Raw genomic sequence first — 25,224 nt, 5'->3', positions numbered from 1 at the left:
CTTGGAATAATTCAGTGTCACATTGGTGCCATCAGAAGTATGACTGGGCTGTAGGTATCTGCAACAGTGCAGATGTGTGCCTCGAAGTGTCAAATTCTTCTACATGAAACAGGTGCTGGTAAAGACAGGAGCCAAAATAATGTCACTGAAACTGTTGCTGTACATTCTTGGAAGAGACAGTCAGATAACCCCCAACCATGTTGCCTCCCCCACTACCCGCCAGCTAAAGTTGACAATTCTTCATTGCTGCATGGTTCTATGGATTCTGCAAACCCCCTCCTCTGAAATTATTACAATTCTTTATGATTAAAAAATTTGGGGATGTGTTCCAACATTGCTAAGGCCCTTGTATATTCGTAGAATCCCTACAGTGCAGAGAATGCCATTTGACCCATCAGTCTGCACCATCTCTGACAGTGTGTCTTACCCAGGCCCTCTCCTATGCTCTATCTTTGTAACCCTGCACATTCAGATTAAAGTCCAACAGGTTTATTTGGTAGCAAATGCCACTAGCTTTCGGAGCGTGCTGCTCCTTCGTCAGGTGGAGTGGGAGATCACATCTCCCACTCCACCTGACGAAGGAGCAGCACGCTCTGAAAGCTAGTGGCATTTGCTACCAAATAAACCTGTTGGACTTTAACCTGGTGTTGTTAGACTTCTTCCTGTGTTTACCCCAGTCCAACGCCGGCATCGCCACATCACCCTGCACATTCACCATAGCTAATCCATCTAACCTACACATCTTTGGACACTAAGAGTCAATTCACTCAACCTGCACATCTTTGGACTGTGTGAGGAAACCGGAGGACCAGGAGGAAACACACTCAGACGCCACACAGTTACCCGAGGCTGGAATCAACCCCGGGTCCGTGGTGTTGTGAGGCAGCAGAACTAACCACCATGCCATTGATACTGTTTCAGAAAGCTATTCAAATGTGGAAATTGCATCATTGTCAAACTCTATCCTTCCCTCACTCAACATACACATTTCACACCATCCGACTTCTCATGGTGCAGTTCCATCTACACTGGTGAAACCACAGGCAGAGTAGGTGGCCACTTGTCAAACCATTCAGTTCTATCCAAAAATGTGACCATAGTTCATCATTTTAACTCACATTCCAATTCCTACTGATTCTCTGTCATTGAATTCATATAATGTTCCAACAAAGCTTGCCACAAGAATTGGAAACAATATCTCAACATTCTTCTGGTCGACAACCCTTTGAGAAAACAGAGTGTCTCTATCTTTGGTGTAAGCCCCACTTCCTTCGCTCGGCCGTGCCTTCAATTGTCTTTGTAATAAGCTCTGGAATTTCCTCCATAAACGTTTTTGACATTCCCCTTGTCTCCCTTCAAGACACCCTAGTACTGTTTCCCAGATTCCAATTACACTTCAAAAAATACTTCATGGTTGTAAAACACTTATGAAAGGCACTAAATGCAAGTCTATCTCAAAACTCATCTCTTTGACCAAGCTTTTGATCACTTTCTCGGGCTGAATGTCAACATTTGTCTGATTACACTTTTGTGAAGCACCTTGGGGTGTTTTAATAGCTTGAAAGCACTTTGTAAATGCAAGTTGTTGTTATTATTGCAGGTAAACTGCAATCCTATCGTCTGGATATTGACTTCAGTAATTTCAGACTTTGGCTAAATATACATTTTTAAACCTGCTTCATTGAATCCCAGGAGATTTCCCCCTTGCCCAGGCAATCCCACTCCCTTAACTAGTTGAATAACCTCCTACACATCTGACATCCAGGACAGGATGAGCAGAAATTTTCTCAAAATAAATACTGAAAATACCAAAGCCACTACCTTCAGTCCCTCTGCTACGAACTCCATCCCTTTCTCTGGCAGCTGTTTGAGGCTGAACCAGACTGTTCACAACCCTGGTGTCATATCTAACCCTTAGATGAGCTTGTGACTGCTATCACTAGTCCACTTCTGTAACATGGCCTGACTCTGCCCTTGCCTCAATTAATTTGCTGTTGATACCCATGCCTTTGCCACCTCTGGACTTGATTATCTCAACGTATTCCCGTTGACACCCCCCCCCTCCCTCCCTCCTTATCTCTGTAATCGCAAGCCTCACAACTGTCTTAGGTATCTGCACTTCTCCAATTCTTGCTTCCTGAGGGCTAAGCTCTGGAATTTTCTCACTAAACCTCTCTATCAACCACTATTTTCTCCTTTTTCAAACCTACCTTTTTGTCAAAGCTTTCAGTCATCTGTCCATATATCTCCTTCTGGGGCTCGGCGTTACATTTTCTTTATTACACGCTGACAATGTGCGTTCAGTCATTATATGTTAAAAGTGCTCTCTCTGAACATAAACAATTGTTCTATTTAATGTCTTCACACTTCTGTCCAAGTTTTGGCTGAGATGATGTACTACATTATCCAACAATGTTGGCTGCCCTTTTTATATATGCACATATAGATTTACAAAAATACTCTTTGCTGATTGTATTAATATGCCTGCCCATCACCTATCTCCCATTTCTGAAGAAGGGTCCATGCTCCAAACATCAACTTGTTTGTTCTTTCTACAAATGTTTACTGACTGGTTGTGCGTTCCGATATTTTCTGCTCCTGCTTCAGGTTTCTAGCATCTGCTATATTTTCCTTATTATGGTGTCACGCACACTATTTAAAAGGCTTTTCTGTTAGTTGCTGTGAAGGCTGTGTTTCAATTTTCCAGAGACTTTATATTTTTGAATTGATATTTAACGTTGGCCCCCATTATGCCAGAGCAAAATTCTTAGCCTCTGCAGCCAAATAGTACTTTTCATTTTTTTAATTCAAGCCTCACTCTTGCAACGTATCATTGACAATAAACCTAGCCAAACTACCATACTGACTGCTTGAACAAAACTGCAACATTAATGAGGATGTGAACAGTCCGATTTTCATTAAGCAGCATGAAGCCCCTTCATTGTTAGCCTTTTTCTATGATGCAATACTCAGCACTCCAGATTTTATAGCCACAAACTGACGAAATAAGGAGGTGGCCACAAATCTCAGGAATTATCAACATGAAACAGGTTATGCTCTCATGAGGCTTTTGCAATGAATCACAGAAAATTCCAGTATTTGGTCGGTTGAGTTGACTAAAATAGACTGTTTTTGAAAAGTGACACCAGTTACTGGTAACTTAAAACCTACAATCCCACTGAATAAGTGCAATCGCTGGCAGAATCAACAACTTCCTTGATCAATCTCATTCCAAAAATACCAGCACATCAGATAAAGGACCAAAAGAATACACCCGCTTTCCGGGTTACTCCCATCACATCAAAGAAAAGTCTCCAAGTGTCATATTGTATTGGAGTGAAATTCTGAACAGAGGCAAGTTGGAGAAAAGAAACACAGGAGCGTATGGAAAACAAAGAAAAGAGAGCAGTCTCCAGCTCTGGTAAAGGAATAGCCTACATGAGGGAAGCTGTGGCGGAAAAATAAGCCTGGAAAGAAAAGAAGCATCAGCCCCAGGAGATCTGGGCCTGAACAGGAGAACAGGCAACTGCAGCTGAGTGGGTCTCAGGGAAGGAAAAGGCAGTGGTGGCTGAATGGGACTCAGGGAGGCCGTAATGTGAACCCTCCTACATCTCATTCATAAATTGGGAACAGAGTACTACGAATCAAGAGATTTATCACAAAAATCAGGATTTTTTTCAAAACAGAAAGCAATACAGAATGGCAACTGATTTGTAAACCTCATGAGTGGCTTACAAGAACCAAACTTAGTCCCGTAGCAATAGAAACAGGCCCAGGATGCGTGGCTCAAAGATTCTTGACCTCCACACACCCCCTTCCCTACTTAATTTTTTTTCTGTTTCCATTCCAAATTAAGACTTCTATATTTGTTAATCCTGCAGTTTTGATTACAAGAGAGTGGGCTCCAAGCATTGGCCCCGAAGTTAACATTGCAATCCTGTCAGCTGATTTGTAGACTCAGATTTTTGAGTACCTATAATTCCATTGCTGGAATATAGTAGCAGATTTTATAATGAAAACACAGGAAGCCATAGTAGTCTTCCATCAGGAGAACCATTAAGACCACCAAATGCAAAATAATGTTTAGGTGCAAGTGGACATCTGATGATAATATCAAGACTAAAGTTAACTAGGATTCCAGTGCTACTGGATCTGTTGATCACTTGTACAAAAATGCTATTAATGGTGCTCCAGCCCCAAGAACATAAACCATCCTGGTAATAGAAGGCTACATAAGCCGTGACAATTTACTGCTACTGGAATGTGCACATCAGGCTTTGCCTGTTATTTGAAACACTGTAAAATTAGATTATTCCAACCTCAAAATCCACAAGCACCCCCGTGGGTTTTCGAGCAGTTAGACTTGTAATATTACTACTGTGTGGAGCTGAAACTCAGTGTGATCACAATAAACTACTCTTACTGAGCACAAACTCTATGGCCTCCTGCTCTCTCCCAGCAAATATGCTTTCTCCCTAGACTTTCACTTTATGCTGCCATAACAGACCCCAGTGACCATCCACTGCGAGCTAATGCAACCTCCACCCCTCAAAGAGTGATCATTACTGACTCTTTCAGAACAGGGCACATGCTCCAAGCCAGCATTTCAAGGCGATTACCTTAATGGCTTGAATGTGTTCCCTGAATTTTGAATTTAAAATGGTTGCCTATAAAAATTAAATATTTTCTAAGACATTTACTTGAAAGCAATTATTTATATTTTTGCAAGTCAGATACATGTTTCATTATGAAACTGAGTTTTTATAAAATTTTACTGAGAGATTAAACGAATTGTCATATCTAGAGAGGGAAGAGGCAGTGAGAAGGAAAGACTACATTAGCAGAATAAGGTCCAGAGAAAGAAAAGATAACACAGGCTGGAGTTAGCTTGGAGTTGCCTTTGCAAGTTTCCCTGCCAGATCGGAAGTCTTGCATTATGGCTTCCTACTTTCTATTCCCACAAGACTTCCATGTCCTTGTGAACTAATTATTTCAAAATGATGGTAAATTTGAATATCTTGTAAGCTTAAATTCAGCCAGGTCAGTGCTGATCATGTACCAAACTACTACAGGCCCAGCTAGGCAAATGCGCACTTATTGTACTGAAAGTCAAAATTCAAGCTAGTGCCTCAAAATTTTATTTCTGGCTGTCATTATCTTTTGCTTGATATTAGTTTATTTTGATGAGCACGGCATGTACTGTATGCAATGATGTACAAGCATCATCATTTTTATAGACGCTTCCGAATAAGGAAAACAGTGATACTCATGTTTCTTTGAGATGCATCAAATAGCACTGACACTAAATCCAAATTAGAACCAACGTACTGTCTGGTTTTTGCCGAAGACACATGGGCCGGTAACAGCAGGAAAACGTCTATGCACCTCAAACAGAAAGTTATAACGATAAGGACATGTGAAATGCACCAGTAAATTTTTATAATTCAAACACAATGCATTATCTTCTAAAGCTGGCTTAAAATTAGTTCAACTCCATATCAGAAACTGAGGTTAACAGCACAGAACCTACTCTTTAGGTGGGAAATCAAACTAGTGCTGAGTTTCATAGGGTTCAATATTAAGAGCCGATGCTTTACAATTACTGTGGCATTTTCACGTTTGTGCTATGCACATGGCGTGTCTCCAAAATCAAATAAGCTCCTTCAGAGTGCATGATGCTGAATGAAGCTTGATACATCTAGCTATAAAAGTAACTATAAAATAAAATCAATAAATATTATGCACCCATTCAAATACTTCCCATGTTAAGATGTCCACAGCACATTTTGATGACATCAGTGGCTGTTGCGATCATGGGACTTTCTAACGTTAAATTCTGATTTACTGGTTATACTTGCCTGTCACATCACAAGTCTTCTGATCCGATGCCTAAACCTTCCTCCAAACTTCATCGATGGCTGGATTTTCCATTTAAAAAATATTTTCTGCTAAAAGTAACTAATTTATGCTGTATTTTTTTTGCTGATCTTTGCTGTTAATAATTTTATCAAGGCCTAGTTCCCGCTCCTTTTTCCCTTCCTTGATGCTTTTTAAAGCCCTGGTTCCCATCTTTATTTTTATTCTGCATCCCCCACTTTTTTTCGAAGGCCAGTTCCTGCTCTCAGTACTTTTCGCTTTCCAGTTTATTTATTGAAGTCCTAATTCCTGCTCTTTGTTATTGCGCTTTTCCATGCTTGTTTGAAGCCCCACTTCCTGATCTTTTTTTAAACTCTCCAGCATGTTGAAGCCCCAGTTTTGGTGTTTTTGCCAGATTACCTCCCCAGTTCTCTATGATGATCTGGCTCTTGTTCTTTTCTTCTATTTTTCCTTCCCCAATCCTTTGTTAAACCCCGATTTCTGCTGTGTTATTAATTGCCACTTTTAAAATCCATATTTTCTACTTACACTTTTTTATGTTGCTTCCCGATTTCTTTTATGAAGTACCATATCCTACTACTTTATTTCTTTTCTGGATTTTTCTGCAGTCCTGGTTCCTGCACTTTCATTTTGCTTCCCCATTTCTTTTGCAAGCCCCCGTTTCTGTGTTTTTTGGTTTTCCACCTTTCTTTGAAGCCCAGTTGCGACACTCTATCTTTCTCTCCCCCAATATTTTCTGACACATGGTTGTTAATTTGCTTTGAATCTCAGCTTCCGACTCTTCTAATTTTGCTTTCATTCTTATTTTGCTATCCTGTGCCATCAGTCCTGCTATTTATTCGATTGAATTGCTGCTGCTTTTAAAATCCTCAGGTTGTTTTTTAAAAGTCCACTCAATTTTATTTTTTAAATGTCCATTTCCTCAGTCTTTTTGATTTCAATTTTCCATCCTTGTTATCCTTTTACATTTTTCATTCTCATTCCTTGCTGGCCTGTGCTTAGCATGGTGGGGCGTATTCCCAAGTTGGTTATGGCCTTGCACGGTTCATGGAGTTCAGGTCACTGGCAGTTCAAGGGACTGCCATGCAACACCTGCTGCTTGCCTGGCTTCACTTGAACAAATGGGTCACTCAGAATTCAATCGCTGCTCTTACTTTCTTTCATGTTACTGCTTCTGAGCGCAACAGAGGATACTCCCACCCCGCAGGCTCAGGAATTATCTAAATCTGAGAGGAACAGAAACTGCAGCGATAGAGAATGAACCAGTAACATAAAGTCTACAGGCATAAGCATGATGCAAACAATATATCTGGTCCAACGTGAGCAACATCACCAGTATTTATTCGAAAGCTTTGAAAATAGTTGCCGGGGGGGAGGGGGCAATGTAATTCTTTCCATTTGGGGAGGACAGCAGAAATTAAAATGGAGTGTATAGGTTTCCTGTAATATCTATGCTGCTATTTTTTGGTTGACCAAGGCACCTTCCCAAATTGGGAGCCTTATACATCATGCATTTCGGGAGTCCAATGGCTCCAATTGCATTTTAACCACTAAATGAGCGGGATGCCTGCTCAATTAACCCGGGTCTGCAGGAAGAGGAGGCCGTTTAAAATGTACATTTTAGGAACCGGAGGGGCACCCATGAGACACTGTCAGAAAACCCCAACTTACTTAAGTGTCACTGGATTGTCCTCCAGGTCAACAGATCCTCAATCGCTGCTGATCACCTCTTTCTGCCTGTTAGGGTGGACAGCTAGCTGGTAGGATGTAAATGAGGCCCGAGAGTTAATATCGGCTAGGGCTACTATTCGCCCAGCCAGCTTCCCTCTATTTGTTGCACACAGGATGTCACGTTTCGTATAAACCATGAACAAGTCACAGCTGAATAATATTAAGGAAAACATATCAAAATAGAAAGAAAGCTAGTCATTTCCTGCTGGCATTCATTCATTACCTGAGGTCATAAGGAGCGGCAGTAAACAGGTGTCAATCCAACAAAGAAATTTCAAACAGTAATAATTAGCCTCTGAACCTATTCAGGTGACTTCTCAACAGAAAATTAAATGACAGGCCAAATTAACGAAATGTCATAGAACTGCTTTGATCCCAGGAGTATCTGTGAGCAATACCACAGCAGATAACATGGTTTAAAAAATGATTCAGTTGCTAACCTCCCCTTGCAATATCAGGCGGGTAGCTGTCTCTGTTGGTTGTTACCTTAATCAATCAGCAAGAGAAGGCAGAGTAACTGCTATCTGCCATAACCAGAATTGTTTAAAAATGGTAAACATTAAACAGTAGCTTGTGATTCAGTACGAAAATAATTCTCAATACGTGACTCTGCCATTGCTACACAACTATTCAATCACTGGCAGCGTGCACTTCATAGAGCATGATCAACATTTATCATTACATCACTATTTAATCACTAGCAATAAGTGCCCATTTTTATCCACTTATATACACTGCAGCAGCACAAATACAGCAGCACCCTTCCCTGCTTTGCACTATTAACCTCTCACCAGTTCAGATGTCTTCTCCAGTTCTCTCTTTAATACATTGAATAATTTTTAAAAAAGTTCACATTTTCATGGCTGATTGTCAGCACGATATAATTTCCACTTCCTGTTCTCAGCCTAACCACTGTCAACAGCTCAAATGAGACAGTGTTTTATTCAGGTGCTTGTACATAGATCTTACATTAGTATATTGTGACCTAATTGTTAGAAATACAAAATCAATTAATAATTGAAATGATTTAATCAAACCTATATTTCCTCTTCTTCACTTTTTTAAGACTCTGACAAACTTCTTAAGTTCCTGGATAGCATCATCAGAACTAACAATAATTTGTCAAAACTGTACAATTATTCAGTTTTGAGAACAGAAGGCTCACTTAGATAGTAAGAAACTCCCATCATCCAATGGAGTATTTAGTGAATCATATTTTGGGATATGTACACCACTGGCAATGCTGCCATTTATTGCACAAACCAAGCTGTTGTTGAGAAAGTAGTGTTGGGCCCTTTTCTTAAACGGAAATGGTGAAGATACTCCAACAATACTGAAGATAGAGAATTTCATGACTTCGGACAAGTGACAATGAAGTGGTACATGTCCAGTAAGTGAGGATAGTGTGGGCCTTTCGGTTTGGGCAGTGCAGCTGAACAAGCTGTGGCGGGTTGTGGCTGTGTACCCAATAGACAGTACACACTGAAGCCACGATATGCCAGTGGTGGAGGGGTTGGATAGTTAAGCCAGCGAATGTAATGTTGATCATGCACATTACTTTGTCCTGGATAGTCAGGAGCTTCTTGAACATTCTTGCAGTTGCACTCATTAGCATGAGTGGAGAATTTATAATCACACTCCTGACTTATACCTTGTAGATGGTTGAAAGTCTTTGGGGGAGTTAGGAGGTGAGCCTTGCATCTCAGAATACCCAGGCTCTGATCTGGTCTTGTAGCATGGCATTTATCTGGCTGTTTGGTTCAGTTTCTGGTCAATGGTGATCCTTGGGATAACGATGTTGTGGCACTCAGCAATGTTAATATCAATGAATGTCAAGGGGAAGTGATCAGACTGTCTTTTGTTAGAGATGGTCATTGCCTAATCTACACATTGCCTGGCACTTACCATTACAAGCTTGGATGATGCCCACATCCTGCTGCTTGTGAACATGGGCTGCTTCATTATCTTAGGAATTGCCAAAGAAGCTGAGCACTGTGTGAACATTAGCCAACAGGTTTATGTCTGACCTCATGATAGAGGGAAGATCATAGAAGAATCAGTTGAAAATAATTGCGCCTGAGGCTCAATGAGATCCTGGGGCTGCAGAGATTAACCTTTAACAAGCAGCTATGAATCTAGCCACTTAAAGTGATGTCTTTCTGATTCCCACTGATTTCAATTTTGCTAGGGCTCTTTGGTAGCAGACTTGGTCAAATGCTATCCTGATGTCAAGGGCATTTACCCCCAGATCAATCCCAGAATTGAGCTTGTGTCCATGTTTGGACCAAGGCTATAAAGAGGTCTGGACTCAAATGCCCTGGAAAAACCCAGGCTGAGCAGGTTATTGAGACGTGAACTAGGTTGGCTGAAGACTGGCATTTGTGATGATGGAGACCTCAGAAGAAGGTCAAGAGGATCATCCAAGGCACCTTTAGCTCATGGAGGCTACAAATGCTTCTGCCTTATCTTTGGCTCACAGGCTAGCTTCATTGATCAATGGACTGTTCATAGACCCTCCTCCTCAAATCAGGTGCAAAGCTTTGAACTGCTCTGATGGTTGTGGAATTGTTTAGCTCTGACTAGTGCATGTTGCTTTCAGTTTTTCAAGAATGCAGTCCTATGCTGTAGCTTCATCAGGTAGGAATCTCATTTCCAGGTAAATTGCTGCTCCTGGCATGCTCTTCTAAATTCATTGTAAATAGTCTTACAACACCAGGTTAAAGTCCAACAGGTTCATTTGCGCTGCTCCTTCATCAGGTGACTCACTCACCTGATGAAGAGGCAGCGCTCCAAAAGCTCATGATTCCAAATAAACCTGTTGGATTTTAACCTGGTGTTGTGAGACTTCTTACTGTGCCTACCCCAGTCCAACGCCGGCATCTCCACCTCACTTCTAAATTCATTATTGAACCTCATTGGAAAAAAATACAGTACAAGATGTGCCAGGCCAGGAGGTTACAAATTGTGGTGGTGTATAGCTTTGTTTCTGCTCTTGGCCCATTGTACCTCACAGGTGTCAGTTTTGAGTTGCTAGTTCTGTTCTTTGTCTATCATTAACTGTGCACGCCCAGTCTTACAATTATGTCCTTCAGGACATGATAGAGCTGGCTAATTCCTCTGGGAAACCCATGTAAACAGCTGCCCATCACATTTTGCAAATTAACCAATCAAATCATTCAAAATATGCCTTGAACAATTTTTTCTCATGGTAACTGAAATTTTAGTGCCGTAAAATGATTTTAAAAGTAAAAATATCAAAAGTGTTTCAAATTATCATGTTGCCTGCAGCTCAGTGGTTGCACTCTCACTTCAAAGTTGACAAGTTATAATTCTAAGTCACATTTCAGACACTTGTGTATAAACTTTGGGTTGACACTCCAGTTCATAAGATTCATTACTGAGGAAGTACTGCCCTGTTAAAGCTATGATCTTTCAAATGAGATGTTAAACTAAGGTCCTATTCACTCTCCAAGGTGGACATAAAAATCCATAACAAGACTGTATTTTGAACAAGAGCAGTGGAGTTCAGCTGTCCTAGCTAACATTTATCCATTAACCAAAATTATGGAAACAGATTTCTGGTTAAGTTTCACATTGCTATTTGTGGGACTTTGCTGTGCACGAATTGACGGCCAAGCTTTCAACATTACATTTCCTGCATTATGCTTCAAAAATACTTTATTGGTTTTAGGATGCTCTCAGATAACGTAAGGAACAAGTTTTTTGTTTTTTTTAGTGAGCTGTCTTTAATATTGTATGGTATTCTGGAAAATAATCCACATTTAAACAAGTGATTACTACTGTTTGATACTCTTGTAATTAATATTAACCATGTTTAATATTATGTGATACTCTGCATATAAATATATGATCAACATCAGGTGATATTTTTGATTGCAATGTGTTTTAACATTGTGATAGTCTGGATTGTAATATATGTTTAATGGTGCGCAACCTACTAAGTGTGAGTATGGATTTAATACTGTGCAATGCTCTGGGTCCTAATATCTATTTAATGTTGTATAATACTAAGTAAAAAACACATTTATTGTGTGATAACAGGAACCTGATATATGTTTAATATGATGGAATACTCTGGATTTTATGTTGTGGAAGACTTTGGTTGCAATGCAGATTTTAAGGTGTTCAATATCCTAGGTACTATATGTTTTAGATTGTGCAATATTCTAGTTATCAAAATGCAATTTCGGGTGCTGATGCATGTGTAGAAATGCTCTCTGCACCTATAGAAATTTCAGTTTACTGTTCATGTTGAGAGATTCTTTGAATATGCATTTAATATTGTGTAATAGTTTGGGTACTAATATTCATGTTGTGGAATGCACTCTGGGCACCACTACAATAACACTAACAACACTCATTTATATAGCATCTGTAACTTAATATGGTAATACATTTCAAATAACTTCACAGAGGAGTAATTAGTCAAACCATGACAGTAAAATAGATTTCAGAAGTCACCAAGATGCTTCATCAGGAAATGGATTTCGAAAGGATTTTAAAGAAGAATTGGGAAGAGATGGGGCACAGGAATTAGGGAGGGGAATTATAAAGTATACAGCCTAGATGGCTGAAGACACAGGCACCATTGGTGGGGTGAAAGGTGATGGGATTCTGAGATACGGAATTCAGGGATGGTTTCAGGACTAGAGGAGGTTACAGATAGCAAGGGCATAGGTCATGAAGAGATGTGAACACAAAGATAATAATTCTAAGTTTGGGACATTGAAGGATTCGGAGTTAACGTAGAATCAGCAATAACATGGACGATGGATGAGCAGTACAGGATAAGGACAGCAGAGCTTTGGATGAACTGAAGCCTGTGGATAGAAAAGAATGAGAGACTTGGGATATGATGGAATAATTAGACTTGGGATATGATGGAATAATTAAGTATCAAGGTAATACAGGCATGGATGAGAGTTTCAATTGCAGATGTTCTGAGGGAGGGCTAGAGGTGGGTAATGTTGCAGAGATGGAAGTAGGCAATCTTTGTGATGAAGGAGATATGAGTTCAGAAGCTCAGCTCAGGACAGAGGTGCCTGAGGTTGGGGGGAAGTGGGTTAGAGTCAGTGAAGCAGTTTTGAGGTTCATGGTAATGTTCCAAGATGATGCTTTCAGTCTTCCCACTGTTCAACTTAAGCAAACTGTAGCTCATCCAAGACTACATATTGGACAAGCAGTCTGACAGCAGAGGGGCAGTGCAAGGTCAAGAGAGATGCTGAGCTTCATAAGCGTACATGTGGAAAGTGACCTCACGTCCAGGGGAAGCAGACAGAAGAGGAAGAGGAAGGGGCCAATGATTACTGGGCGGCTGGAGGAAATAGTTCACAGGAAGGAAGAGAAGCCACTACTGGAAAAGCTCTGGCACTTATCAGATAGCTCAGTGAGGGTGATCCAACCAAGTTGGACAACATGGGAAAGGTTTCAGAGGAGTATGCTGTGGTTGATTGTGTCAAAGACTGCAGAGACATCAGATGATCATACGAGATGAACACATCATGATTAGAGACACAAAGATTGTCAGTTCTGTGGCAGGGGCAGTCATTTAAATATATTTAATATGCAATGTTGTGAGTACTCATATGAATTTTACACTCTACAATATTTTTGAGTAAAAGCATTCCTTTTATGTTGTGGGGTGCACTGGGCACCAATGCATGCTTAATGTGTGACAATAATACATTATTTAGCAAATGATACTGTAAATATTAATATACATTTTATTTGCATGAAACTCCGGATACTAATGCAGATCTAATGTTGTTTGAGATTCTTAAAATGTTTTTATATTTCTTTTTTCTCTGCTAGCCTGCTCGCTCCAATTTCTGTCATAACTTGGCTCCTGGATGCATGCAGGTACATCTGACACTGACATGCTGGAACTAAAGCATCACGGCATCCTGGCAATGCGGATTGTCCAGGAAATCTACTTGTCAGCCTTATTCTGCGTCATGACACTCGGATCTGATATTTTAACCAGTGCAATGAATTTAGCAGGCCAGGTTATACCCATATTTTGACAACAAATCAGAGGACCCACAAAAATAACTTCAGACCTCATTGTCACAGATCAGGTCATTTGTGTTTTTGAATGTAGTATGAATGCTGTGCGATTACAGTTTGTCAATTTTCTGATGTAAAGCACCTTTAATTTAACCTGTTTTATAGTGTTAAGATTGTACTCACCAGTACTTTATACTCAAGTGTTATACAGTGACTGCCCTGCAATCTGTATCTTACCCCATTATTATACAGTGGCTGTACCCAGCAACACTGTATCCATATAGTGACAGACCTATAACCACCAGCACTGTACCTCAGTGTTATGCAGTGACAGACTAGTATCTATCAGCGCCATATTCCAGTGTTATGTAGTGACAGACCTGTACCAATTAGCAAAGTATTTCAATGTTATATAGTGACATATCTATACCCATTAGCTCTGTACTTATATAGTGACAGATCAGTACCTATCAGCACCTTAACTCAATGTTACACAGTGACACGCTTATACCCATTAGCATTGTAACCAGCGTTATACATACACAGATCCATGCCCAGACAGATCCATGCCCAGACAGATCCATGCCCAGACAGATCCATGCCCAGACAGATCCATGCCCAGACAGATCCATGCCCTAGTTTTTATTTACAGTGACAGATGCGTACTCATCAGCCATTTACTCTAGTATTATACAGGCCTGTACCATTACTATTTTAGGCTTGTATTATACAGCTCTGTTGTTCGCTTAAGTCAGCAAGAAGTTTAACAACACCAGGTTAAAGTCCAACAGGTTTATTTGGTAGCAAAAGCCACACCTATACCTATATATATGTGTGGCTTTTGCTACCAAATAAACCTGTTGGACTTTAACCTGGTGTTGTTAAACTTCTTACTGTGTTTACCCCAGTCCAACGCCGGCATCTCCACATCATGACTACCGTTCGCTTAAGGCACAGCTCAAATTTGCACAGCAGTACCTAGAATCATATTTTTTGTTGTTTCCAAAATTCCAGTTATAAAATGTTTAACTCATGATGATGCTTTACTGAAATCTCACATACCATTGGGGTGAGGTGGGAGGTTGTGGGGGAGAATTGAAGGTTTAGCAATGGCACACCATTTTGTAATTCTGGGTGCTTTTAATCACAAAATATAAAATATTCAGTGTTAGGTAAGAAAATAAATCTCTGAACTTTAATAGGTCACCATGACACAGAAAACAATCCACAATACAAACTCCCAATATTATAAAATCAATCAAACCTCAAGCCAGGACCTTGTACAGGAAATGCAGTGAGGTTTCAACAGAAACAAAAACAAATTCTAGGGGCAGGTTACAAAACCCACATTTCAAAGAAGATTTCTCTAACTCCCATTCTAAATATCGATCCTCAGGTCACTGAAAAGTCTCTTTGGTACATGAACTACACAATGCAAGGTCCAAAATAAGAGTAAATTGTGAAAGGAAGCAGACTGCCTAAAAGGGTCTTGCAGTAAAGAGTGAAATGTCTCACTTACGGCTGACGTCTTGCAGGGTGCTCCATCATGGATTGGCATTCACAGTTCGTTCCACGATCTGAGAGATTTCAGCACTCAGGCCTTCTCTCTCTTATGCTGCTGGACTTCTTCCAAAAATCCCACACCACATAAAGAAACCCTTTACACAAATGTGAAGGGCAAACACAATTTAATACCTCAGACAGAGCAGCAACTCTACTGTAGACATCCTAAAACTTGAACAGCGAGGCAGCAAAAGTTTCTCCATCTCTTAAGGAACACTCATACTTCCGACACCCTTTTTGACTGACTGTAGTCCTGGTTGTATGACTAATGCACACGTCCTGCTGTGGGAGAGGCGAGCCTGTGGTGAAAGGATATAGTTGCAGTGTTTCAAGCAGAAGTACCAGGAAGATCAGAGGTATTTCAAATTCCTCACTATCTTTAAACCACACCCTACAAAAAAACGAGGAAGGCCTGTCAGAGACAAACACACTAAAATAGTATCAGAGCCCACAGGGAATGCCCTGCAGCGGAACTGACCCATTCAGACTCCCAAGGACAAACTGCCGCTGCTCTAAATCTTTAACACTGTCAATGCTGGAACTGGTGTGTAATTTTCAAATCAGTTCAAATCTATACTGATGCAGGAAAATGGAACCTGCCACATTGGGCCGTAAATGGTAGCCAACTCACTGGAGGAGGAGGCTTCACAAATATTCCCATGCGCAATGATGGAACAGCCCAGCACATACATGCAAAAGATAATGCTGAAGCATTTCCATAAACCTTCAGCCTGAGAAGCAAAGTAGATGATCTATCTCGGCCTCCTGACAGATGTCAGTCTTCAGCCAATTCGATTCACTCCACTAGCTATCAAGAAACCGCTGAACGTACAAGTTACTGCAAAAGCTATGAGCCTTGGCAATATTCTGGCAATAGTCCTGAAGACTTATCACCCCACCAGTCTACTTTCGATCATTAGTAAAGTGATGAAAGGGGTCATCAGCAGTACTACCAAGCAGCACTTACTCAGCAATAACATGCTCACGGATGCTCAGTTTCGGTTCCACCAGGGTCACTCAGCTCCTGATCTCATTACAGCCTTGGAACAAACATAGACAAAAGAGCTGAAGGCCAGAGGTGAGGTGACATCAAAGCAGTATTTGACAAAGTATGGCATCAAGGAGCCCGAGCAAAACTGGAGTCAATGGGAATTGGGGGAAAAATCTCCGCTGGTTGGAGTCATACCTGGCTTGGAAGATGGTTGTGCTGGTTGGAGGTCAATCATCTCAGTTGCAGGACATCACCACGGGAGTTTCTCAGGGTAGTGTCCTAGGCCCAGCCATCTTCAGCTGCTTTATCAATGACTTCCTATCCATAGTATGATCAGAAGTGGGGTTGCTCATAGATAACCACACAATGTTCAGCACCATTCGCAACTCCTCAGACACTGAAGCAGTTCATGCCCAAATGCAGCAAGAGCCGGACAATACTAGGCTTGGACTGACAAGTGGCAAGTAACATTTGTGCCACACAAGAGCAAGGCAATAACCATCTGCAACAAGAGAGGATCTAACCATCACCCCTTAACCTTCAATGGTATTGCCATCGCTGAATCCCCACTATTGACTCAACATCCTGGGGTTTACCACTGACCAGAAACTGATCTGGACCAGCCATATAAACTTGGTGGCTACCAGAGCAGGTCAAAGGCTAGGAGTACTGTAGTGAGTAACTCGCCTCCTGACACCTCTAAGCCTGTCCACCATTTACAAGGCACAAGTTAGGAGTGTAAGGGAATACTCTACACTTGCATGGATTAGTACAGCTCCAACAACACTCAAGAATCTCGACACCATCCAAGGTAAAGCAGCCTGCTTGATTGCTACCCCTTCCACAAACATGCAATCCCTGTACCACCAACAAGCAATGGCAGCCATGTGTACCATCTACAAGATGCACTACAGGAGCTCATCAAGGTTCCTTCAGCAGCAACTTCCAAATCCATGACCACTACCATCTAGAAGGACAGAAGCAGCAGATACCTGGGAACACTTGGAGGTTCTCCTCCAAATCGCTCACCATCCTGACTTGGAAATATATTGCCACTCCTTCAGTCACTGGGTCAAAATTCTGGAATTCCCTCCCTAACAGCATTGTGGGTGTATCTACACCTCAGGGACTCCAGTGATTCATCCAACTGAAGCGCAACTCGGGATGGGCAATAAATGTTGGCCTAGCTAGCCACATCGTCCACATCCCATAAAATGAAATTTTTTAAATCCCATTTTTTTTAAACTGTAGTTCTAGTTCTATTGGTTCTTTTTCTTCTCACCAACTATTACACTGCTCTAATTTCAACTTGCTTTCAATTAAGAGTAGTTAAGCCCCAGCTACTTATCACACAGGGTAAAAATGATCACCCGTCCATTGCCAAAAGCTGAAGGATTCAGAGTTCGAGGAATAGCCTGAGCTACCTCTAAGTTTCCACCAAGGCATGTGGCCAATGGTCTATTGACCCAATCTGTCCCCTCTTCTTTCTCAACTTCGCGATAGCAACGTAATTCACAGAAAGACACTCAACTTGATTCGCCATCATATACATTATACATTTGACTGTCAGTGGCAAAGGATTAATTGACGGAGTGGCTCTGATGCTTTGCATCATTTCGCTAGGGCAACTTCCATTCTAAGTCTTAGAACTCTAATACGAAAACATTAATTGGAATTAAAATCATGCCCTGGCAACTCTTACTGAGGCAAAAGACCTTCGGAACAATAAAATTAGAGAAATGAATGCGTGGTTCAAAAACTGGTGTGGGAGAAATAGGTTCCAATTCGTAGAACACTGGCACCAGTGTTGGGAAAGTGAGATCTGTACCATTTGGTACTGATACAGGTGATTTAGTGAGCCGCATAATTCGGGAAGTAGAGAGGGTTTTAAATTAAACAGTAAAGACAAGGGATCAAATTTTGGAAGATGTGGTAAATCAAAGAGTAAAGACAAGATAAGAAAGAAAGGCATTAATATTGGAAATGATAAACAGACTGCGACAGGAAGGGATAGAGTACAAAGCTAAGAGTACAATCAGCAGGGAAAGCTAGAGGTTACAGAAATAATAAAAGGACAAATTAAAGGTTCTGTATCCGAATTCACACAGCATTGTAATAAAACAAATGAACTGAGAGCGCAAACAGAAATAAATAAGTACCATCTGATGGCCATCACAGAGACATGGCTACAGGATGACACAGATTTGGGCCTGAATATTTAAGGATGCATGACATTTAGGAAGGACAGGAAACTAGGAAAAGGTAAAGATGTGGCCCTGTTAATTAATGGTGGTATTAATACAATAGAGAGGGATGACATAAGTTCAGGAAACCAAGACGTAGAGTTAGAGTAGGGATGAGAAATGATAAAGATAAAGGAATGTTGTACAGGCCTCCAAACAGTAACCACATGGTAGGACAGAGTATAAAGGAAGAAACAATGGGAGCTTATCAGAAAGGTACAGCAATAATCTTGGGTGATTCAATCTACATATAGACTAGATAAATCAGATGGGAAAAGGTAGCCTAGATGAGCAGCTCGGAGTGTTTTAGGGATAGTTTCTTGGAACATTTAAATTCCAATCCACTTCATCTTGTTGTTATGGCTCACATTCTGGAGCCAACCAGAGAACAGGTTGTACTGGACCTGGTACTGTGCAACAATGGCGCTCGACTCATCGATCAACATCTGACGCGCCACAGCGAAAAACCGCACCAACCTCCTCAGAAGACAAACACGGGACACGGTGGACAGAGTACCCTTCCTCGTCCAGTACTTCCCCGGAGCGGAGAAGATACGGCATCTCCTCCGGAGCCTTCAACATGTCATTGATGAAGACGAACATCTCACCAAGGCCATCCCCACACCCCCACTTCTTGCCTTCAAACAACCACGCAACCTCAAACAGACCATTGTCCGCAGCAAACTACCCAGCCTTCAGGAGAACAGTGACCACGACACCACACAACCCTGCCACAGCAACCTCTGCAAGACGTGCCGGATCATCGACACAGATGCCATCATCTCACGTGAGAACACCATCTACCAGGTACACGGTACCTACTCTTGCAACTCAGCCAACATTGTCTACCTGATACGCTGCAGGAAAGGATGTCCCGAGGCATGGTACATTGGGGAAACCATGCAGACGCTACGACAACGGATGAATGAACACCGCTTGACAATCACCAGGCAAAACTGTTCTCTTCCTGTGGGGGAGCACTTCAGCAGTCACGGGCATCCAGCCTTGGATCTTCAGGTAAGTGTTCTCCAAGGCGGCTTTCACGACACATGACAGCGCAGAGTCGCTGAGCAGAAACTGATAGCCAAGTTCCGCACACATGAGGACGGCCTAAACCGGGATGTTGGATTTATGTAACATTATCAGTAACCCCCACAGCTTGCCCTCTGGACTTGCAGAATCTCACTAGCTGTTCTGTCTGGAGACAATACACATCTCTTTAACCTGTGTTTAATGCTCCCTCCACCCACATTGTCTGTACATTTAAGACCTGGCTGGCTGTAGGGATTCGCATTCTAATTAGTATTCTGTAACTTGATTTCTGTGTCTCTGTGCACTGTTTGAGAGCACATTTCCACTCCATCTGACGAAGGAGCAGCGCTCTGAAAGCTTATGGTATTTGCTACCAAATAAACCTGTTGGACTTTAACCTGGTGTTGTGAGACTTCTTACTGTGCAACAAGACAGGGTTAATTAATGATCTCATAGTGCTGCCACCTCTAAGTAGCAGCGATCATAATGTGATTGAATTTTACATTCTGTTTGAGGAAGAGAACAGTAGATCCAAGATTAGTATTTTAAACTTAAACAGGGCAATTATGAGGGTATGAAAGCAGAACTAGCTAAAGTGATCTGGCAAATGAGGTTAAGGGATAGTTCCACAGAGATGCAGTGGCAAATGTTAAAAGAGATATTTCAGCATACTCAGAATATATACATTCCAACTAGAAAGCAAAATATCAAAGGGCAGACCCCCCATTGGTGGTTAACTAAGAAAGTATAGCATCAAACTTAAAGAAAAGGCATATAATTGTACAAGGATGGGTGGCAGTTCAGAAGACTAGACAGAATACAAAGAACAGCAAAGAAAGATCAAAAGATTAATAAGGAGGGAAAGATCAAAGTATGAGAGAAAGGTAGCTAGAAATAGAAAGACAGATAGTAAGAGTTTCTATAGATATTTAAATAAGAAATGAGTTAACAAAGCGAACCTTTACCTTGCCTTTAACAAAGTGAGCATTGGCCCTACAGACAGTGTCTACGGAATTAATAATGGAAATGAAGGAGTTGGCAAATTAATTGAACAGGTATTTTGCAACGGTCTTCACTACACAGGATAAATAACATCCCAGAAATAGCTGTAAATCAGGAACTGGAAGGGAGGGAGGAACTCGGGAAAATTACAGTCACCAGGAAAATGGAACTTAGCAAATTGTTGGAACTACGGGCTAACAAATCCTGATAGACTTCGTCATGATGTCTTATAGGAAGTGGTTAGTTGATGCGTTGGTTTTAATTTTCTAAAATTCCCAGGGAAGGTTCCATTAGATTGGAAAATAGTGAATGTAACCCCTTTATTCAAAAAGGGAGGGAGACAGAAAGCAAGAAACTGCAGGCCAGTTAATTCTGTCAAAGGAAAATCATAGAATCTTACAGCACAGAAAGAGGCCATTCGGCCCACCGTGTTTGCACCGGCTCCTGAAATAGCTACCCGCTTCCCCCCTCCAACTAGTCCCATTCTCCAGCCCGATCTCCGTAACCCTTTAAATTAATCACTTTCAAATATGTTTCCAGCTCTTTTTTGAAACCTTCCATGGAATCCGCCTCCACTACTCTCCTCAGCAGTGTGTTCCAAATCTTAATAGCTCTCTCATCTCACTCCTAGCTCTCTTGCCGACCATCTTGAAATTGTGACTTCTAGTTAGACTTATCAACAAGTGGAAACAGAATATCTTTCTTTACCTTGTCAAAATTGTTCAGAATTTTGAACAACTCAATAAGGTCACCTCTTAACCTTCTCTTCGTAAGCCCAATTTCTTGAATCTTTCCTTGTATTTAAAATTCCTCATTCCTAGTACCATTCTAGTAAATCTTCTTTGCACTATCTCTAGGGCTTCAACATCTTTCCTTAAATAAGGTGCCAGAATGGAACACGATACTCCAAATGTAGTCTGACCAATGATTTGTAGAGGTACCTCTACAGAAATGAAAAGCATAATTTCCTTGCTTTTACACTCCATGCCTGTACTCATAAACTGAAAATGATAGAAGCTCTTCTTAAAGATATTACAGCAGGGCACTCAGAAAAATTCAAGGCAATTATGCAGAGTCCACATAGTTTTGTGAAAGGGAAAAAATGTTTATCGAATTTATTGGAGTTTCTTGAAGAAGTCACATGCTGTGGATAAAGGGGAACTGGTGGCTGTACTGTACTTAGATTTCAGAAGGCATTTGATAAGGTGCAACATCAACAGTTATTGCGATAAATAAAAGCTCATGATGAAGATTGTCTGGCTAAACAGGAAACAAAAATTGACATAAATGGGTCTTTTTTGGATTGGCAGGATGAGTAGAGTGACCAGTGTTGGGGCATCAGCTTTTGACAATTTATTTAAATGATTTGGATGAAGGGATGAAGGTATGGTTGCTAAATTTGCTGATGATACAAATTAAGTTAGGAAATTAAGTTATGAAAAGGGCATAGGGAGGTTGCAAAGGGATAAAGATAGTTTAGGTGGGTGGGCAATGACCTGGCAAATGGAGTATAAACTGAGAAAATGTGAAAGGAAGAATAAAAAAAACATATTATCTTAATTGTGAGAGATTGCAAGATCTTGAGATTCAGTGGAATTTAGGTGTCCTTACTGCATGAATTGCGTGAGGTTCGTACAAATACAGCAAGTAATTAGGAGGGCTAATAGAATGTGATTTTTACTGTAAGGGGAATTGAATATGAAAGTAGAGAGGTTATGTTTCTGTTGTAACGGGCACTGGTAAAACCACATCTGAAGTATTGAGTACAGTACTGGTCTTCTTATTTAAGGAAGGATGTAAATGAATTAGAAGCAGTTCAGAGAATGTTTGCTAGATTAATACCAGGAATAGATGCGGTTGTCTAATTATATGAAAGTTTGCACAGGCCAGACCTGTATCCACTGTAGCTTGGAAGAGTAAGAGGCAGCCTGATTGAAACCTTTAAGATGCTGAGAGGTCATAACAGGATGGATTTGGAGATGATGTTTCCTCTTGTGAGAGAATCTAGAACTAGGGGTCATTGTTTAAAATTAAAGGGTCGCCCATTTAAGACTGAGATGAAGAGAATTCTTTTTCCCTCAGCGGGTAGAGTGTCTTTGGAACTCCCTTCATCAAAAAGTAGCAGAAGCTTGATAAACAAGGAAATGAGTGAAAGGTTATTGGAAGTAAGGGGTGGTTACAATCAGTAAGGAGAGAAAAGAGCTGATGTTTTGAGTCCAGATGACCCATTGACAAAGGGTCATCTGGACTCGAAACATCTGCTCTTTTCTCTCCTTACAGATACTGCCAGACCTGCTGAGATTTTCCAGCATTTTCTCTTTTGGTTTTAGATTCCAGCATCTGTAGTAATTTGCTTTTATCCAGTGGTTACAATCAGACCAACCCTGCCCTTATTCAATGATGTAGCAGGCTTAAAGGGCTGAATGGCTTACTCCTAATTCATAAGTTTGTGTCTGTGTATGGACACCATATCATATTGGAGACTTCCTGACCTCGGAGGGATGACAAAAAGTTATAACAGAGTTGATGAACAGGATTGGGCACAAGTGATCCATCTAAGTTTATAAATGTACCATTCAGCTCACCATCGTCTGTGCTGGCTCTTTGCTACATCAATCCAAAACTAATCCCTCTGCTCTGTTTTCTCCCCGCAGCTTGTTACCTTCTGGGTCAAATGTTTATATGGTTCTCCTATAAATAATGTATTGGCCTATGGTTCAGCAACACGCTGCAAGAAATCTCCACTCTCCTCATATCGTCAACCGCTTAGTTATAATTTTAAATTGATTGTTCTTCATTACTAACTCCGCAAGGCAAAAGGCTGATTTGCCTATTATTGAGATTCTGCAATAGACATTTAAGGAATTTAGGAGACTAACAGAAGATCAGAACCTTAAGGATAGCAATCTAAGAACTACTGGTTCCACAACCCTGTCAGAATAGGAATAGCAAGATAAGCAAAGTAAATGTGTGACTCAAAGGATAATATGACATTAGGAACCAGAAACGCTCAATTTAAACATCAATTAATCTCCAAATTTGTCACTCTCGTAAACATTTTAACTTCACTGTAGAATGCTAACAGAAGTGGTCAGCTTGACAAGTGTCCTCAGGTGCACTGCCACTTTTTCATTCTTTGTTTTGTATACTTTAGTGTACAATTCCTTGTCTGTATTATGAGATTGTGGCCCAAGGATTTCTGTGACACACACTGTTAGATTTGACCTTGTCTATTTAATGCCGATGATGAGTTGCTGGAAGTGAGAGATGGAAACTGCATGGTGACCTTTATAGGGCATCTGAGATCCGCGTGAGTAGGGCACAACTGCTTGCCCCCTAAAGCAATCAGATTCAAGGATAGTGCAATAGACACAAGGTCTGTACTAGGAAGTCCAAGTTAGAATGGATGAATTCAATGTCAAATGAGACACAAAATGAGAAACAGAGGGAAAAATGGTAAAGAGTAAAAAAGAGACAAAGAAAAAGTAAAAAAAAACTGAAATGGATAAGTCACAACTTTGTGGCAATTTAATTTCATATCTACAATACAAATATAATGTCATGCCACTGAACGCTTTGAATGGGAAGCCAGGCAACAAGATGCCATTTTCATGAATGAATGAGCCAGGAGCTTTTGGATTTCTATGTTTAATCATGCACCTGCCCTTTCGAGTGGTTTCTGTGGCAGTTTAATAGATGATCCATTAGAAACTGCTGCATCTACATACTGTGTTTAGCAACCTTGCAAAGGAATAATTCCTCTCCACCTGTCCTCTTCAAGTCGAACAGTTTCTGTCTGAGCTGATGGCCTCTTGTCTCAAACTACATCCCGGTCAACACCAACAGGATGACATGAGGAAGTGAGTTTATGTCCAGTAGGTTGGAACATAAACAGCAGGAAATCCTAGTCCTGGAACATTGAAGCTTAACCCTTAACAGCATGGCTGGGCTAGTTTGCTACTTGGATTAAAAAAATTGTTGCATTGTCATAAACTTTCATTTTTGTCCCCAGCTCAACACAATACCCCCTTTTTTTTTACAGCTACATTGAGAAGCTGGACAAGCTTGACCTGGGTTTTCACCTATACTTGAAACCTAACCAATCATATAAATAAGGTCAGGAGCTCAAAATTTTGTTGAATTTTAGGGGTGAATGAGCAGCCTATTATGCCACAACACTACAGCAACCATCCTGAATTAAAGGTACAGTCTGGGTTAGACACAGAGTAAAGGTTCCATAATGCTGCCCCATTGAACACACCAAGGCCAGGTACAGCACACGATAGACAAAATGAAGTTTTTTGGCTTTGAATGTCAATGTGCTGCCTCATCTGCAAGAACACAATCAGCTTGCGCACATATGGACATCATATCGCATTGCCCTAAAATTCCTTCCACCATTAACAAATGTTACTTTTTGTTTCAGCCTGTCTGTTACTAAGTCAGGGAAATGGTAGAATTTCAATGAAGAGAATAAATGCTATCTCTTCTGAATTGCCATGGATGCGTAGTCATTTATCTAAATCAAAAAAAGACTGAGGACAACACTGGAGAAAGTGATGGAACAGTAGGGAATTTGAGGGATAGGGCAAGATGACAGTACCACTGCAGTGTATCGCAGTGATGTGGAGATGCCGGCATTGGACTGGGGTAAACACAGTAAGAGTTTTAACAACACCAGGTTAAAGTCCAACAGGTTTATTTGGTAGCAGATGGCGGCATTTGCTCCCAAATAAACCTGTTGGACTTTAACCTGGT

General features: G+C 40.9%; 1 protein-coding gene across 4 annotated transcripts in view; it reads right to left on the bottom strand.

The window, feature by feature from the left end:
• dgkd (diacylglycerol kinase delta) overlaps positions 1-25,224 on the bottom strand; it is a 138,829-nt gene that overhangs the window by 68,755 nt on the left and 44,850 nt on the right. The window lies entirely within an intron of this gene.

Source organism: Mustelus asterias, chromosome 3 (genome assembly GCF_964213995.1).
Source record: "Mustelus asterias chromosome 3, sMusAst1.hap1.1, whole genome shotgun sequence".
Taxonomy (NCBI): Eukaryota; Metazoa; Chordata; class Chondrichthyes; order Carcharhiniformes; family Triakidae; genus Mustelus; species Mustelus asterias.
Note: the sequence above shows the minus strand (reverse complement) of the source record. Positions and strands in the feature narration are given on the sequence as shown.